The 12621-nt window shown below is 41.2% G+C and overlaps 1 protein-coding gene and 1 non-coding gene across 2 annotated transcripts in view; both read left to right on the forward strand.

Moving 5' to 3' along the window:
* Window positions 1–12621, forward strand: part of HECW2 (HECT, C2 and WW domain containing E3 ubiquitin protein ligase 2) — a 746182-nt gene that overhangs the window by 267993 nt on the left and 465568 nt on the right. The window lies entirely within an intron of this gene.
* Window positions 12139–12247, forward strand: LOC128646399 (U6 spliceosomal RNA). The gene has a single exon (XR_008400327.1). It is a non-coding gene; the product is annotated as a U6 spliceosomal RNA (small nuclear RNA).

A 12621-nucleotide genomic window follows, 5' to 3' on the forward strand; every position in this document is an offset into this window, starting at 1 on the left:
TGATCTTGATAGCTCCTGCGTGGCCACGCAGGACTTGGTATGCAGATCTGGTGAATATGTCATCGGCTCCACCTTGGAAGCTACCTTTGAGACGAGACCTTCTTGTTCAGGGTCCGTTCGAACATCCGAATCTGGTTTCACTCCAGCTGACTGCCTGGAGATTGAACGCTTGATTTTATCGAAGCGAGGTTTCTCAGATTCTGTTATCGATACTCTTGTTCAGGCCAGAAAGCCTGTAACTAGAAAGATTTACCACAAAATTTGGAAAAAATATATCTGTTGGTGTGAATCTAAAGGATTCCCTTGGGACAAGGTTAAGATTCCTAGGATTCTATCCTTCCTTCAAGAGGGATTGGAAAAAGGATTATCGGCAAGTTCCCTGAAGGGACAGATTTCTGCCTTGTCGGTGTTACTTCACAAAAAGCTGGCAGCTGTGCCAGATGTTCAAGCCTTTGTTCAGGCTTTGGTTAGAATTAAGCCTGTTTACAAACCTTTGACTCCTCCTTGGAGTCTCAATTTAGTTCTTTCAGTTCTTCAGGGGGTTCCGTTTGAACCCTTACATTCCGTTGATATTAAGTTATTATCTTGGAAAGTTTTGTTTTTAGTTGCAATTTCTTCTGCTAGAAGAGTTTCAGAATTATCTGCTCTGCAGTGTTCCCCTCCTTATCTGGTGTTCCATGCAGATAAGGTGGTTTTACGTACTAAACCTGGTTTTCTTCCGAAAGTTGTTTCTAACAAAAACATTAACCAGGAGATTATCGTGCCTTCTCTGTGTCCGAAACCAGTTTCAAAGAAGGAACGTTTGTTGCACAATTTGGATGTTGTTCGCGCTCTAAAATTCTATTTAGATGCTACAAAGGATTTTAGACAAACATCTTCCTTGTTTGTTGTTTATTCAGGTAAAAGGAGAGGTCAAAAAGCAACTTCTACCTCTCTCTCTTTTTGGATTAAAAGCATCATCAGATTGGCTTACGAGACTGCCGGACGGCAGCCTCCTGAAAGAATCACAGCTCATTCCACTAGGGCTGTGGCTTCCACATGGGCCTTCAAGAACGAGGCTTCTGTCGATCAGATATGTAGGGCAGCGACTTGGTCTTCACTGCACACTTTTACCAAATTTTACAAGTTTGATACTTTTGCTTCTTCTGAGGCTATTTTTGGGAGAAAGGTTTTGCAAGCCGTGGTGCCTTCCATTTAGGTGACCTGATTTGCTCCCTCCCTTCATCCGTGTCCTAAAGCTTTGGTATTGGTTCCCACAAGTAAGGATGACGCCGTGGACCGGACACACCTATGTTGGAGAAAACAGAATTTATGTTTACCTGATAAATTTCTTTCTCCAACGGTGTGTCCGGTCCACGGCCCGCCCTGGTTTTTTTTTTTTTTAATCAGGTCTGATAATTTATTTTCTTTAACTACAGTCACCACGGTACCATATGGTTTCTCCTATGCTAATATTCCTCCTTAACGTCGGTCGAATGACTGGGGTAGGCGGAGCCTAGGAGGGATCATGTGACCAGCTTTGCTGGGCTCTTTGCCATTTCCTGTTGGGGAAGAGAATATCCCACAAGTAAGGATGACGCCGTGGACCGGACACACCGTTGGAGAAAGAAATTTATCAGGTAAACATAAATTCTGTTTTCTTTGCAAACTTGTGGAAGTATTTCTCTGTCCACCAATAGAGCTGTGAGAGTTGCCGTTCTCAGCCAGTGAGCAGTCTGCTCCAAGTGATAAGTTGAACATAACAGATTTTCTTAGTTTCAACATCAATTTAGACAAATTACATGCAACAATGTTCTGTACAGGGGCGGAACTACCATTGGTGCAGCAGGTGCTGTTGCACCAGGGCCCAAGTGCTGGGGGGGGCCTATAATAGCCTATCTATACATAGGCCTGTGCAGGATTTGTACAATCCTAATTCAGGAGAATCTTTTATTAGTGCAGGTTGCAGGTCCATCTAGCTATCCTTAAAATTATTATACAGAGCATTATTATTATTATTATTATTGTTTACTACAGAGTTACCTTTGGGGGGCCCAAATTTTTATTTGCACCAGGGCCCTCTGTTGACTAGGTCCGCTATTGGTTCTGTACGTGCGTATTTGCATGCAAACACATTTGAGTTTATTGTCCTTAAACAAAGGTTTTTGCGCTATTTAACATAAGGTAAGTCATAAATTTCATCATTTTTATATTCTCTAGTGTGCTTGATTTTTTTTTTATTGTTTAACAATATAGATAACACCTTTACTACCCATTCTTGTACAACCAAAATTGTTATATTGAATCTTGATATACTTTTTAAACTCTAAACCTAAAAAAATCTGTGCCTGTTTCAAAGCCCCTGCGGCCTGCCTCTTATCTCAATGCATTTTATTAGCTTTTCACAGCCAGACAGTGCCAGTTCTTGTGTATCATATAGATAACATTGTGCTCACTCCTGTGGAGTTATGCAGGAACCAGCACTAATTGACTAACATGTAATAACAGGGTAATACTCATGTTAATATTCATATTGCTTAGTGACAAAACGTTTACATGATTTCAAATAAATAGGACGTTTTTTCTCTGAGGGAGATAAGTCTTTATTTGGGGCCTAGTTTCCACATGGCTAGTCAGATACTCTTAGGAGTATTTTCTTAAGGCCCCTCTGACATCCAGTACATGGTGGGAGGGGCCTATTTTAGCGCTCTAACTGAGCAGTTTTAATACAGACTGAGACATCCAGCTTCCCTAGAAGAGCCCTCTGGCATCTGAGAACCATTTCAAAGGGGTTATTTCTACACAAAATCGTATTTAAGGGCAGGTAGGAGCCTCAGCAGAGCTGTGGCATGGTGCTCAATTGATAACGTTTTTTAACGTTTTTCAATCCGGTTTGGGGCCTAAGGGGTTAATATTCCATTTGCAAGTGGGTGCAATGCTGCTTTAGTCCCTTATTCACACTGTAAAAATTTCAAAGATTTTACTGTATTTTTTCACTGTTTTGCAGTTTAAGTGCTAGTTTTTTTCTCTTAAAGGCACAGTAACGTTTTTGTTTAATTGCTGTTTCACCTTTATTAAAGTGTTTTCCAAGCTTGCTTGTCTCATTACTAGTCTGTTAAACATGTCTGACATAGAGGAAACTCCTTGTTCAATATGTTTGGAAGCCATTGTGGAACCCCCTCTTAGAATGTGTACCAAGTGTACATATTTCTATAAACTATAAAGACCATATTATGGCTCTTAAAGATTTATCTCCAGGGGATTCTATGACTGAGAAGAGGGAGATTATGCCATCTAACTCTCCCCATGTGTCAGAACCTATAACTCCCGCTCAAGTGACGCCAAGTACATCTAGCGTGTCTAATTATTTTACCTTACAGGACATGGCGGCAGTTATGAATGCTACCCTCACAGATGTATTCTCCAAACTGCCAGGGCTACAAGGAAAGCGAGACAGCTCTGGGGCTAGAATTAATACAGAGCTTTCTGACGCTTTATTGCCTGTGTCCGATATACCCTCACAATGCTCAGAAGCCGAGGCAGGTGAGCTTCTATCTGTGGGTGACATGTCAGACTCAGGGAAGGCGTTACTTCAGTCTGATTCTGAGATGACAGCGTTTAAATTTAAGCTTGAACACCTCCGCTTATTGCTTAGGGAGGTTTTAGCGACTCTGGATGACTGTGACCCAATTGTGGTTCCAGAGAAATTGTGTAAAATGGACAAATACTTTACAGTACCTGTTTACACCGATGTTTTTTCAGTTCCTAAGAGGTTTTCGGGAATTAGTACTAAGGAATGGGATAGACCAGGTGTGCCGTTCTCTCCCCCTCCTGCTTTTAAAAAGATGTTTCCCATAGATGCCACTATACGGGACTCGTGGCAGATGGTTCCTAAGGCGGAGGGAGCAGTCTCCACCCTAGCTAAGCGTACAACTATCCCCATCGAGGACAGTTGTGCTTTCCTAGATCCTATGGATAAAAAATTGGAGGGTCTCCTTAAGAAAATTTGTATACATCAAGGTTTTATTCTCCAGCCTCTTGCATGTATTGCCCCAGTTACTGCTGCAGCGGCTTTTTGGTTTGAGTCTCTTGAGGAGGCTCTACAGGTGGAGACCCCGTTAGACGATATTCTAGACAGGATTAAAGCTCTTAAGTTAGCTAACTCCTTTATTTCTGACGCCATTTTTCATTTAGCCAAGCTAACAGCTAAGAATTCAGGTTTTGCCAATTTGGCGCGTAGGGCGCTATGGCTTAAGTCCTGGTCAGCAGACGTTACTTCAAAGTCTAAGCTTCTTAACATCCCCTTCAAGGGACAGATCCTATTCGGGCCCGGTCTGAAGGAGATCATTTCTGATATTACTGGAGGAAAAGGTCACGCCCTTCCTCAGGATAGGTCCAAAAATTAAGGACCGAACATAATAATTTTCATTATTTTCAAAACTTCAAGAGTGGTGCAGCTTCAGTTTCCTCTAATGCAAAACAAGAGGGAAATTTCGCCCAGTCCAAACCAGTCTGGAGACCTAACCAGGCTTGGAATAAGGGGAAGCAGGCCAAGAAACCTGCGGCTGCCTCTAAGACAGCATGAAGGAGTAGCCCCCGATCCGGGACCGGATCTAGTGGGGGGCAGACTCTCTCTCTTCGCCCAGGCTTGGGCAAGAGACGTCCAGGATCCCTGGGCATTAGAGATTGTTTCCCAGGGATATCTTCTAGACTTCAAAGGTTCATCTCCAAAGGGGAGATTTCATCTCTCACAATTATCTGTAAACCAGATAAAGAGAGAGGCATTCTTACGTTGTGTTCAAGACCTGCTGGTTATGGGAGTGATCCACCTAGTTCCAAAGCAGGAACAGGGGCAGGGCTTCTATTCAAATCTGTTTATAGTTCCAAAAAGAGGGAACTTTAAGACCAATCTTGGATCTCAAGATCATAAACAAATTTCTCAGGGTCCCATCCTTCAAGATGGAGAATATCCGAACCATCCTCCCTATGATCCAGGAGGGTCAATATATGACTACCGTGGACTTAAAGGATGCTTATCTCCACATTCCGATTCACAGAGATCATCATCAGTTCCTCAGGTTCGCCTTCTTAGACAGGCATTACCAGTTTGTGGCTCTTCCCTTCGGGTTAGCCACGGCACCAAGAATCTTTACAAAGGTTCTAGGGTCCCTACTGGCGGTTCTAAGGCCACGGGGCATAGCGGTGGCTCCTTACCTAGACGACATTCTGATACAGGCGTCGACTTTTCAAATCGCCAAGTCCCAAACGGACATTGTTCTGGCCATTCTGAGGTCTCACGGGTGGAAGGTGAACGAAGAAAAGAGTTCTCTCTCCCCTCTCACAAGAGTTTCCTTCCTAGGAACACTGATAGATTCAGTAGAAATGAAAATTTTTCTGACAGAGGTCAGGTTATCAAAGCTTCTAACTTCCTACCGTGCTCTTCATTCCACTTCTCGGCCGTCAGTGGCTCAGTGTATTTAGATTTATATGCTACTGGTTTTGTGCCTCTCGTTATGTTGTGATACGCTATTACACTGTTTATCTGTCATGGGCTCCCGGTTTAATATGACACTGTCAAATGGTTTACACTGTGCTAGGTATTTTTTGTGTTTACAAGGTTGTCATGGCAACCGGCCAGTTTGCGCTCTAATTCGAATATCCTTATGTTCCCGGTTCTTTCTGTAAGGTGTTTTACCCCTCATGCTGCTCCTATATGCCGGTACGTTATTTGAGCATTTTGCCTTGCTGTGACTACATGACTCTGACATATTTTGTTATGCTATTATATCCCAGTTTGTTGCGCTATCTTGGGTTCACTATCACAAGTATTGTATCACTAAATTAAATTGTATACATACATGTTCAGACATCTTTGACACATTGTTTTTTACAAATATACATTCATTATGTTGTCTAATTTAACATGCTTATATGTTTAACATCTATACGGTGATGTGATTTATCTATGTACTTACTATGTGCTTAACTTTTTTTTTTTTTTTTTGATTCTTTGATTTTTTTAGGATGTGCCTCTTGTCTATTATCTAATTATGGCTTCTTAATCCATAGGCCCGATTTATCTGGTGTATATTTTTATGCTTTATTATCCTGCTGTGCACTTTTATTCACATTTATTGAGTTTTACTGAGCCAGCCTCATTGGCTGCCAGTGGGGTGACCTCATTAGTGGGTGGCACCCTATCTGGAGAGTTAGTGATTGGCTGGCCTACCTACTTAAGGGTGTCCGGTGTGGGTTTGTTCATATTGTATTTTTGTATGTCTGAGGAAGGGGCTAATCCCCCGAAAACGTTCACATATTTGTAATAAAATTTCTGAAAAGTGCTGGCGAGTGCACTCTTCATTATTTTCTATTTGCCTATCTGTTACACCCTGGGCATTGGAACTGGATTTCTGGAGTGCTTGTCTACTTTGAACTTTTATCTATACTTTGGCTAAAGCACCCGTCACCTTTGATTCATAGGACATATTGGTTCATTTACTACATTGCTTTTATCAGGTGGTGGTATATTCATTAAACAGCAGGACTTATAAAGGTCTTTCTGGCCTAACATACCGGAGGCAAATCCCAACAGGGGTTCCCAACACCCACAGAGGGCGTAGTGGCTGGAGCTACTACCTTCCATTTCATTGAGGAGGATGACACCCAAATTCTATTTGGGGCCCTTACAACAGGATCAACCACTGAGAAACCACTCTATGTCTATACACACCTGCTAAAATTAAAGCGGAGGGAACAGGATTTAATGCTACATGGCACCTTTTTGTCTGAATACCACAGAAAGGGCTACATACCCAGGGGTTTTAGGATACGCAACATACCTACACTGGGCAGAACAAATACAGCCTTCTGTGATAGATGGTGCTAAATCCTCAACAAATGCTCTATGGATCCGATCCTGTTGGTTATCCAGAAGGTCTCAAGATTACTGGCCCAGACCAGGGCTGAAATTACACAGTATGAACAATTACAACTGAAAAAACCTCTGGCTGATACCTCAGCAGAATGGATGAATAAGTTGAAAGAAGATCTCAACAAGTATGAGACTGAATTATTGGACTTTAAGAATAACAAAATGGAGATTGTGATTGAGGACTATTGTGACAAAAGGGTGTATCGATGGATGCAGACTGGTCAAGAAAGGCAGAGGGACCACTATTCAAGGCCAAGACGACAACGTTACCAAAGACCACGCAATCTAAACACAGTAGACAGCTCCAGCTCAGAAGGAAAACAGCCAGTAGGCCCAAGAAGGGATACCCTGGAAGTACCTAGTGGGGTACAGACACAGTAAAAAAACGGGCTAGGCCGAGGGCCCATACAAGGCGGGGGGGGGGGGGGGGTTCATACAGAAGACCCCCACGACAACGGAGATATTAGCAGAAGACATAGTGGTTAACCTTAGTAACCACATACTAACTGCAACTGAACACTGTGTGCTTAATAAAGGACTCTCATTTATCCCGACCTGCCAATCTAACAGCTTTGACTTATTCGTGGATCAACAAAGGTTCCAGAGACAACTTCGCCTCAAAGAAAGGTTCCAGGGACAGGAATCTGAAATAGAACCCTTTCGCAAAAAATCTACCTGTGATCCCGGCTCACAAAATGCGAGTATACAGACCTATGCATGCCTGGCATATTCCGGTATGGAAACATCTATTGCTGAAGACAAATACAGCGCCTTTAACAACTTAAACAAGGAAGAAAGACTGGCACTCAAACTCCTCACTGAGGCTGATAATGGTGGTGCCCTGTTACTCTTGAATTACAGTGAATACAGGACCGAAATTCTTGGCCAATTAAGTGATACACTTACATACTCCAGATTACCCACTGACCCTACTAGCACCTACAAGGCGGAAATCGACTCCTACCTTTTGGAACTTTCGGAGCGTAATATTATCTCCCAGACCACCTTGGATTTCTTACTAGTGAGTCACCCCATCATTCCAATCCTCTATACTCTCCCAAAGATCCACAAAAGCATGGTTTCCCCTCCTGGCAGACCCATTGTCTCTGCTATGGGCTCTATTCTTCAACCCATTGCAAGATTCGTGGATTACTACTTGCAGCCTATGGTTAGAGACATGGAGAGTTTCCTACGAGACTCATCAATGCTCTTTAATTGCTTATCCACCATATCTTGTACGGATACCGACCTGCTGGTGACCCTGGATGTCACCAGCCTCTATACTGTAATACCCCACCAGGATGGTATGGAAGCCACAAGACAACATCTCCTCCATTACCCCTATGTGGGGCCACCAGTGGAGGTATTGATCCACCTATTGGAATTCTGCCTAAAAACTAATTATTTCAAATTTGAAAAACATTTCTACCTACAAGAACAAGGGACGGCCATGGGGTCTAATGTGGCACCCTCATATGCCAACCTTTACATGGCACAATTTGAAACAAAGGACACAGACCTATTCAAAGACCAGCGGATCAAATTCTTCAAACGCTACATCGATGACCTGTTGCTTGTGTGGAGCAGATCAGAACAGGAACTACTCATCTGGTTTCAACAGCTTAACAGTGCATCCATGGCTCTGAAATTCAAAATGAATTACTCAATTGCTACAATAGATTTCTTGGATGTACTTTTATTTAAGGAATCGGAAAGACTACAATCCACATTGTACAGAAAAGAAACTGACAGGAACTCTCTTCTATCCTACACATCCTGCCATCCTCCAGCGCTTCAAAGCGCCTTGCCCAAATTGCAGCTACAACGAGTCATTAGAAATAACACACTGGACTTGCATAAAGACCAGCAATTAGTGGAAATGGAAAATAGATTCACACAACGGGGCTATCCTCCAAAACTGCTGAAACAACAAAAATCACAACTACTGGCTAACCAGGATACCAGTAGGGAGGACAAAAATATCCCTACGATGACTTTTGTAACTACCTATACTGGGGATAAACAAAGAATCAACAAACATCTCCAGGATAATTGGCACGTTGTGAGTACGGATCCTGCCCTGCGGTTTCAACAGATGCCCCCGCCCAAGATTGGTTTTAGGAGATCCAGATCCTTAAGAGACATTTTGGTAAAAACCAACCCAGTAAGAAGTTACAACAAAGGTACTTGGCTCAATTTGGAGAAAAAAGGAGTATTCAGGTGCATTGGCTGCACCACATGCAGCGCTTTAATAACTGGCAATTACTTTACGCATCCACACAAACGGAAAAAGTACTTCCACAAATACAGATTGACTTGTACCACTACCCACATAATCTATCTGCTACACTGCATTTGTGGCCTTTTTTACATGGGCAAAACTACTGATGACCTCCGCACAAGAATGGCCAACCATCGATCAGCCATCAGAATGGCTATCAAAAATGGGTCTTCTGAACAACTGGTGGCACGCCATTTTGTTAATAATAATCACACGGTCAAAGACCTCAGCTACACTATTATTGACCATGTGCCCCCTCTTAGTAGGGGAGGAGACAGAAATACCCTTTTACTTAGGAAGGAAGCCCGATGGACCTATGTCTTGGAGACCCTCATACCAAAAGGGCTTAACACACACCTAGACTGGCAGGTGTGCTTGTGAATCATGCCCTGTGACTATTGGACTTGTATTAATAATAATTTAACATTGATTTTTCTCCCCTCTATTGTTATATGAATTTCTATGTTATATTTTGCACTAATCTACTACTTGCCATAGGATCCCCTTACACTGGTATGTGCACACCTGGCCACTCTAGTCTTACGCTTACTTTTATGCTTACTTTTACGCTTACTTTTACGCTTATTCTTACGCTCATTTGGCCCCTTTGTGGCTCCCCTTCATTTATTAACATGATCTCTGATTATTATTTAATTTTCCTGGCTTCTTAACAACTGGTCCTTTTATGTATCCTTTTGATCCAACCGGGCTCATACACTCCTGATAGGGTTTCTATACAGTAGAAGTGTTTCTATACAGAGGACATGTTTTATACAAGTATAGTATGTTTGTCAGTTCCCTTCTCAGCCGGTTAGCTATATTCTATATTGTACATGTCCCGGCTATGCTATTGGTCTACATTTCATGCCTCTGTTCCCAGCGACTTTAAGTTGGTGTGCTGTAGCACTTTACTGGCCACGATCCCTATGGGTACTGACAGTTACTTGTGACAAGATTTTTTAGATTTATATGCTACTGGTTTTGTGCCTCTCGTTATGTTGCGATACGCTATTACACAGTTTATCTGTCATGGGCTCCCGGTTTAATATGACACTATTATAGCACTCGCCTTCATTTGTTTATTACTGGCGTTATGTAGTACATGATTTATTTGCTTTCCGGCTCTCCCTTTAAACCCTAATGTTTATGCGTTGCTACACTGTCAAATGGTTTACACTGTGCTAGGTATTTTTTGTGTTTACCAGGTTGTCATGGCAACCGGCCAGTTTGCGCTCTAATTATATCCTTATGTTCCCGGTTCTTTCTGTAAGGTGTTTTACCCCCCATGCTGCTCCTATATGCCGGTACGTTATTTGAGCATTTTGCCTTGCTGTGACTACATGACTCTATATCCCAGTTTGTTGCGCTATCTTGGGTTCACTATCACAAGTATTGTATCACTAAATTAAATTCTATACATACATGTTCAGACATCTTTGACACATTGTTTTTTACAAATATACATTCATTATGTTGTCTAATTTAAAGGGACATTAAACCCAAAAAATTTCTTTCATAATTCAGAGAGATAATACAATTTTAAACAACATTCCAATTTACTTCTATTATCTAATTTGCTTCACTCTTTAGATATCCTTTGTTAAAGAAATAGGAATGCACACGGGCGAGCCAATCACAGGAGGCATCTAAGTGCAGCCACCAATCAGAAGCTACTGAGCCTATCTAGATATGCTTTTCAGGAAAGAATATCAAGAGAATGAAGCAAATTAGATAATAGAAGTAAATTAGAAAGTTGTTTAAAATGGTATTCTCTATCTGAATCATGAAAGAAAAAAATTGGGTTTAATGTCCCTTTAACATGCTTATATGTTTAACATCTATACGGTGATGTGATTTACCTATGTACTTACTATGTGCTTAACTTGTGTTTTTTTGATTTTTTGATTCTTTGATTTTTTTAGGATGTGCCACTTGTCTATTATCTAATTATGGCTTCTTAATCCATAGGCCTGATTTATTTGGTGTATATTTTTATGCTTTATTATCCTGCTGTGCACTTTTATTCACATTTATTGAGTTTTACTGAGCCAGCCTCATTGGTTGCCAGTGGGGTGACCTCACTAGTGGGTGGCACCCTATCTGGAGAGCTAGTGATTGGCTGGCCTACCTACTTAAGAGTGTCCGGTGTGGGTTTGTTCATATTGTATTTTTGTATGTCTGAGGAAGGGGCTAATCCCCCGAAAACGTTCACATATTTGGAATAAAATGTCTGAAAAGTCCTGGTGAGTGCACTCTTCATTATTTTCTATATATATATCTATCTATATCTCTCTCTCTCTCTCTCTCTCTCTCTCTCTCTATCTATATATATATATATATATATATATACTGTATATGTATATGCCTACATATGTGTTAATAAGTGCATTGGAGACCTTTGCAGTCAAGTAGACAATATTCATTTTTAAAGATATTCCTATATCTATCTATCTATCTATCTATCTATCATCTATCTATGTATGTGTGTGTATTTTCCAAAAATAGCAGAATATGTTCTGTTTATTCATAAATACATATTTCTTTATATGTGAAGAACATTGGAATGTGAAATATTAATATTTTCATGTCTGGTTAGCGCAGTTGAGAAAATGTGATCGGGTTTGTACACGAATATGGTTTTTCCATTTTTCTTGCTTCATTGACTTCTATATGGGAATGCAGTCATGATATTCTAACTGGCTTTTTGCGTGCACCAGGTTATCAATTGTGAAAAATTTTTTTACTTTCAACTTGTAATATGTGCGTTACCTGATACGTGCAAAAAGCTTACTTCTAGCACAGTACATGCATGAGAGGGAGCGATAAGTGTCGCTCCACTCGTGTTCTAGACCTATGTTTCTCATAGCTGGACTGAGCAGTCAATTTTTCACTCATTCCTGTCAGTCACACAGAAAAAGCGCACAATATTGATAATCTACTTTTGTGAGCGTTTTAGCTACTGCAGCACATTTACTAAAATTGGAACGATACAGAGAAGATTAGCATGGCCCCTGCGCAATGACGACACACAAATTCATGAAGGGTTAAAGAAAAAAATAATCTGCTGTTATGAGCAATCTTCAGACCAGATGTAAATAATCCACAAGTGCTCCAATCCAAGGCATCAGAAAACTACACTGCCCTTCAAAGTTTGCTGACCCAGGAACAGGTTTTTGTTGGCCTAGGCCAAAATATTGCCCCTAATAGAGATGTATGTAGAGGAATACAAAAAGTAACCCTAGTATAAAGTGTCTAAAATAAATGAGAACTTTAATTCCGCAATTTGTATGAGAGAGCTAGTGCTTTACATGGCAAGGAAAGGTTTTAGCGGTGCTGAGTGGATTTCTGCCATACGTGTCCTTTAGTGTTATGTTCATTTCCTTAGACGCGTACTGTAAATCTTTCAGGCCCCCAGGTATTTCTGCACTGT

The sequence above is a fragment of the Bombina bombina genome, chromosome 1, assembly GCF_027579735.1.
Source record: "Bombina bombina isolate aBomBom1 chromosome 1, aBomBom1.pri, whole genome shotgun sequence".
NCBI lineage: Eukaryota > Metazoa > Chordata > Amphibia > Anura > Bombinatoridae > Bombina > Bombina bombina.